Here is a 6,175-nt window from a genome sequence, read left to right on the forward strand (position 1 = left end):
AAAGTAGAGGCCGGGCACAGTGGTTTATGCTTGTAGTCCCAGCACTTTGGGAGGCCAAGGCAGGTGGATCATCTGAGGTCGGGAGTTCAAGACCAGCCTGACCAACATGGAGAAACCCCATCTCTACTAAAAATACAAAAAGTTATCTGGGCATGGTGGCGCATGCCTGTAATCTCAGCTACTTGGGAGGGTGAAGCAGGAGAATCGCTTGAACCCGGGAGGTAGAGGTTGTGGTGAGCTGAGATTGTGCCATTGCACTCCAGCCTGGGCAACAAGAGTGAAACTGCATCTCAAAAAAAAAAAAAAAAGAAAGTAGAATGGGGGTCACCAGGGCTGGGGGAGGGAAAAAGGAAAGCTGCCATTTAATGGGTCCGGAGTGTCAGTTTGGGAAGATGGACGGGGCGGTGATGGCTGCACAACAGTGTGAACTTCATGCCACGGAAACTCTATGCTTAAAAACGGTACATTAGGCCGGCGTGATGGCTGGAAACTCTATGCTTAAAAATGGTACATTAGGCCGGCGTGATGTCCAGAACTCTAAGCTCAAACATGGTACATTAGGCCGGGCGTGATGGCTCACACCTGTAATCCCAGCATTTGGGGAGGCCAAGGCAGGTGGATCACGTGGGGAAAAGAGAGATCAGATTGTAACTGTGTCTATGTAGAAAAAGGAAGACATAAGAAATTCCATTTTGATCTGTACTAAGAAAAATTGTTCTGCTTTGAGATGCTGTTAATCTGTAACTCTTGTCTCAACCCTGTGCTCACAAAAGCATATCCTGTATGGAATCAAGGTTTAAGGAATTTAGGGCCGTGCAGGATATGCTTTGTTAAAAATGTGTTTGCAGGTAGTATGCTTTGTGAGTCATCGCCATTCTCCATTCTCTATTAACCAGAGACACAATGCACTGTGCAAGGCCACAGGGACCCCTGCCCAAGAAAGCCTGGGTGTTGTCCAGGTTCCCCCCAACTGAGACGGCCTAAGATATGGCCTCATGGGAAGGGAAAGACCTTACAGTCCCCCAGTCCGACACCCACAAAGGGTCTGTGCTGAGGAGGAGAAGTGCAAGAGGAAGGCCTCTGTGCCGTTGAGATAAGAGGAAGGCATCTACCTCCTGCTTGTCCCTGGGAATGGAATGTCTCGGTGTAAAACCTGACCATACATTCTATTTACTAAAATAGGAGAAAACCGCCTATGGCTGGAGGTGAGACATGCTGGCGGCAATACTGTTCTGCTGCTCTTTACTGCGCCTCATGAGATGTTTGTGTAAAGTTAAACATAAATCTGGCCTATGTGCACATCCAGGCACAGCACCTTTCCTTAAACTTATTTATGACAGAGTCTTTTGTTCACAGGTTTTCCTGCTGACCCTCTCCCCACCATCACCCTACAGTCACACCGCATTCCCCTCACCAAAACAGTAAAGATGGTGATCGACAAATACCAAGGGAACTTAGAGACCAGCGCCAGTGCGGGTCCTCACTTGCTGAGCGCCAGTCCCCCGGACCCACTTTTCTTCCTCTATACTTTTGTCTCTGTGTCTTATTTCCTTTTCTCGGTCTCTCGTCTCCACCTTGCAAGAAATACCCACAGGTGTGGAGGGGCAGGCCTCCTTCAGGATCACTTATGCTCAGGAGTTCGAGATCAGCCTGGGCAACATGATGAAACCCCATCTTTACAAAAAAAATAAAAATTTGCCAGGCGTGGTGGCACACGCCTGCAGTCCCAGCTATTTGGGGCGGCTGAGGCAGGAGGATTGCCTGAACCTGGGAGGTTGAGGCTACAGTGAGCTGAGATTGTGCCACTGCACTCTAGCCTGGGTGACAGAGCAACATCTCATTTCCAAAAAAAAAAACAAAAAAGTACATTTTTTGTGGATTTTACCACAATTAAACCAAAACAGTAACAGATAACAGACACACAAAATGATTGGCGTGGTAGCACCCAGCTACTCCGGAGGCTGAGGCAGGAGAATCACTTGAACCCGGTGGTGGAGGTTGCAGTGAGCCGAGATCGCACCACTGCACTCCAGCCTGGGGAAGAGAGTGAGACTCCATCAGAGATTGGGAGACGCCAGATTCTAGGTGTATAAAAATATAACATATAAAGTTGGGGAGGCCATGTTAGTTACCTTTTCTACTTAACTTCTTGTTTTTATTCCCCAAATGTCCTGAAGAACAAACTCTCCCTTCCCCAGTATGATACCAATTAGCATTCCCAGGAGCCCACATCTTCAAGAACACAATTCAGGAATGCTAACCAGACCACAGGGCCCTTCCCAGACTTCCCAGTAGTTTTTCCTTTCATGCAAACCCACCAGACACCGGCCCACATCAGCGGACAGGTACTGCCCACTAGAAATACAAGTGTGTGACCATGAGGGTGGACAGAGTGGCCCAGCCCATACCTGCTCGGAGAGCATGCATCACGATTTCAGAGGCGCTGCACGAATAAAGCTGAATGTTAAGAGCGTGCTTTGAGACCTAGAACATTTCAAAATCCATGCTGCTAACACCACTCTATAAACCATCTCAGGCACGAGAATAACACAAGAAAAAGGCCTCAACAAAGTAAATTGTGAAAACATTGCCAGTATGACTTACTTCAGAATTTAACTTGCTAATTTTGAGAAACAAAATACAGATTCCAGCCAAGTCAAAGAATAGGCTTCCATGAGTCAAATTCTATTAAGATCCTCAGGGTCAGGTACAGGGGCTCACACCTGTAATTCCAGCACTTTGAGGTTTGGCTGAGGCAGGAGGATCCCTTGAGCCCAAGAGTTCAAGACCAGCCTGCGAAACATGGCAAAAACCACTCTCTACAAAAAATACTAAAAAAAATTAGCCAAGCTTGGTGTCACACACTTGTAGTCCCAGCTACTCAGGAGGCTGAGGTGGGAGGATCACTTGAGCCCAGGAGGTTGAGGCTGCAGTGAGCTGTGATCGCGCCACTGCACTCCAGCCTGGGTGACAAAGCAAGACTTTCAAAAAAATGATCCTCAGAATGAGTCTATCTTCCCTTCCTCAGCCTACAGAGGTCAGCCTCAGGTGTGGGCTGGACAGGAGCCTGGGGATTTCCGAGGACTGTGATCTCCAGGCTGGCCACACAGGCGCACGCAGTTCGTAAAAACACACCAACTCGGGCACTTTGCTGTGTGTATCATGTATGAATGTGCGCACTCTGTGAATGTGATACCCGAGTGAAGTGTGCAAACCTGCCTAAAGCAGATGCCACACAAGATAACTGAAAACTAAAATTTGCAGGCCGGGTGCAGTGGCTCATGCCTATAGTCCCAGAACTTTGGGAGGCCGAGGCAGGCAGATCACGAGGTCAGGAGATCGAGACCATCCTGGCTAACACGGTGAAACCCCATCTCTACTAAAAATACAAATTAGCCAGGCGTGGCGGCGCACGCCTGTAGTTCCAGCTACTCTGGAGGCTGAGGCGGGAGAATTGCTTGAACCTGGGAGGCAGAGCTTGCAGTGAGCCAAGATTGTGCCACTGCACTCCAGCCTGGGCGACAGAGTGAGCCATCTCAAAAAATAAACAAATAAATAAAATAAAATTTGCCAACTTTCCAAAAACATACACAAAGCGTTAGCATTCACGAACATTCTTCTGCAGTGACAATGGGCTTTGCTGAGATACAACACTGCCCAGCTGATACGTTCAGAGCCCTCCATGTACGTTAACAAGCTGGGGTCAAACTCTCCCCTTACCACGCTATTAAGAGCATGTCCAAACCTGGACATGCCAAAGGTGAGCCAGGCCTGTCCTGTGAGCAGCACCGGCCAGCTCTGCGAAACACCAGGCGGTGCCCAGCCCAGCCCTGAACACAGGGGCTGCACCTGACCCCAGGGCTGGGTGGCTGCCCGGAGCCCATCTACTTGCCATGGTTGTCCACACCCTGTGGGCAGCAAGCATAGATGTTGCTCCAGCTGCTGGAGACGCTGCTCCTGAACAGGGTGGACATGTCACATCCAGCTGCTCGAGTGAAGGGAGGAAGCCAGGACCCCATCGCAAAGGTCGTACATTCAAAATATCCCAAATCCAGCCACACTGCTGCCCTGGTCCAAGCCCAGCATGCCTCATTGGCCCCACAATACCCCTCACTGGTGTCCCTGCGTCCTTCTCCTCCACCCCGAGTGTGAGCTCAAACCAAACCAACCCCCGGTGGCTTTCAAAGCCTCTGGGTGGCCCCCAGGCTCCTCGGGCCTGGGACCTCGTTGCCCAGCCCTCACCCTGAGCTCACTCCATTTCTGCTGGTGCGGCCACTCGGCTACATCAAGACCTGGAGAAAACTCAGTGTCCTCTTTGTAGAGCGCGCTCATCCCCAGATACCCCCATGGCCATCTCACTCACCCACCTAGGTCCCTGCTGCAACGCCCCCTCCTCAGAGTCTTCCCCAGTCATCTCACCTAAAACAGCACTCCCACCAGCCTCCCTCTCCCGACGGCGTGAGTTCTCTCCACTGAGTTTATTGCTCCTGATGTACTGAGATCTACTCATCTGCCTCTGCACCCAATTCAGCAGCACAAGGACGGGGGCTTTGCAGCATTCAGAGCCATTTCTCCAGCCCCCAGGATGGTGCCCGGCACACAGCAAGTGTTCAGTGAACCTCTGCTGACAAGTGAAACCGTACTGCTGGTCGTTGAGGACAATGTCCGCATCCTGTTCCCGAACCACTCTGGTGTCGGCCAAATGCTCAGCTCTGAAAGCTCACTCCACACCACACAGCTGGTCCTCCACCACGTACAGCAAGCAGCAGCCGTTCTCATCCACCACACTCTGCAGCAGTGCTGGGCTCCCAAAGCCCACCCCAAAGATGGCCAGGCAAGGTGGCCGGCCACCCTGGCTCCAAAGTCTGAGAGCATCTCAGGCCTCCTCCACAGAGCACCCTATGGGAGGGAGGCTTCGGAAAATCTCTGGCTGGTCTGCTCTGAGGGCACTGCTGGTGTCTTTACTTGGAAAGCAGAAAACACTGAAAGGTGGCCGGTGGAGGTAGATGGTGTCGCAGCCTCCTGGGCAGACAAGTCGCTTGTGGTGATGCTGATGGCAGTAGGGTTGACAGGGAGCAGAGACGTGCGGCCCACGGCGGGAGGAGGTACCGTGCCAATGCTGGGACTGCCTGAGAGAATGAGCTGAGGCTGAGGCTGACGGGGCAAAGGCAGGTGGCAAGGGTGTGCGGGAAGGCCGGTGGCAGTGAGATCCGAGGCGGCTGAGCTGGACAAAAGACACATTCATTTAAACAAAGTGGCAGGACTTACAGCACCCAGTTCACAATCATCTCAGAGGATCAAGAGTGGGGAGTCACCCTGCAGACCAGTATGTATGTGGCTTGTGATAAGGCAGCATTCAGGTGGCCACGCACACTTTAACAAAACTGCAAGACTTCCCAGGGTTACTCCCCAAATGGGCAAGCCACTAGCAGATCCGTAAACGCAGTGTCATCAGGCGGCCTGTCCAGATACTTTGGAAACTTTTGCAGGGCAGAGAATCCTAATATAGCCGGCAGCCCGCTGGGATGTCTCCTGAAATACCAGCGTTGGCACTGACACTTACATGAGAATGGGCGTCCGCAGGCCGCGCTGCCGATGAGTCTGCGGTTCCTGTAGTGCCTGCCGGAGGACAGACAGGGGCTCCAGGATGCGGTCCCTCCGCACGCGCATAGGCAGCTCGCAGGCCCTGCAGTAAGGGGTCTCCACCACAGACGTGTTCCCTGACCCACTGTGCTCAATCAGGTGCTGCTTCACCACCAGGTCGGTGAACTCCGCCGCGCAGTCGTGTAAAGTCTTCTTTTTCCGGCCCATTGTCGGGTCCGGGATGGAAACGGAGGCAGCCTTGACCCCCGACCGAGGGACCCGTGGGACCTGCGCTCACCGCCCTGCGAGCAGAGGCGTTCCGGAGGCCCCACACTTGCGGAGCGGGGAGCTGTGGTCTCTGGTGGTCCCACAGGAGGAGGAGGGACGGGGCAGGTGGGAAGAATGAGCGCTCCCGCGTGCGGCGGTGGCTGGAGTGGGTCCCTCCGAGCTGGAGTGGTCTCCGAGGGGTGGCGGATGCTTGGAGGGGGCGGGTCCCTCAGGGCCGGGGGCCAGGGCGATCCCACCTGGAGAAGCCTCGCGGGCGAGAAGAGGGTCCTTTCCTGCGGGGGCAGATGGAGACGCGGGAGTCTTC

General features: G+C 53.1%; 1 pseudogene across 1 annotated transcript; it reads right to left on the reverse strand.

The window, feature by feature from the left end:
* Positions 1 to 4,610: 4,610 nt before the first annotated feature.
* On the reverse strand, positions 4,611 to 5,547 carry LOC105522354 (annotated as a pseudogene). The gene has a single exon (XR_001003428.1). The product of XR_001003428.1 is annotated as a putative TP73 antisense gene protein 1 (transcript).
* Positions 5,548 to 6,175: the final 628 nt, after the last annotated feature.

Source organism: Colobus angolensis, unplaced genomic scaffold (genome assembly GCF_000951035.1).
Source record: "Colobus angolensis palliatus isolate OR3802 unplaced genomic scaffold, Cang.pa_1.0 Scaffold426, whole genome shotgun sequence".
Lineage (NCBI taxonomy): Eukaryota > Metazoa > Chordata > Mammalia > Primates > Cercopithecidae > Colobus > Colobus angolensis.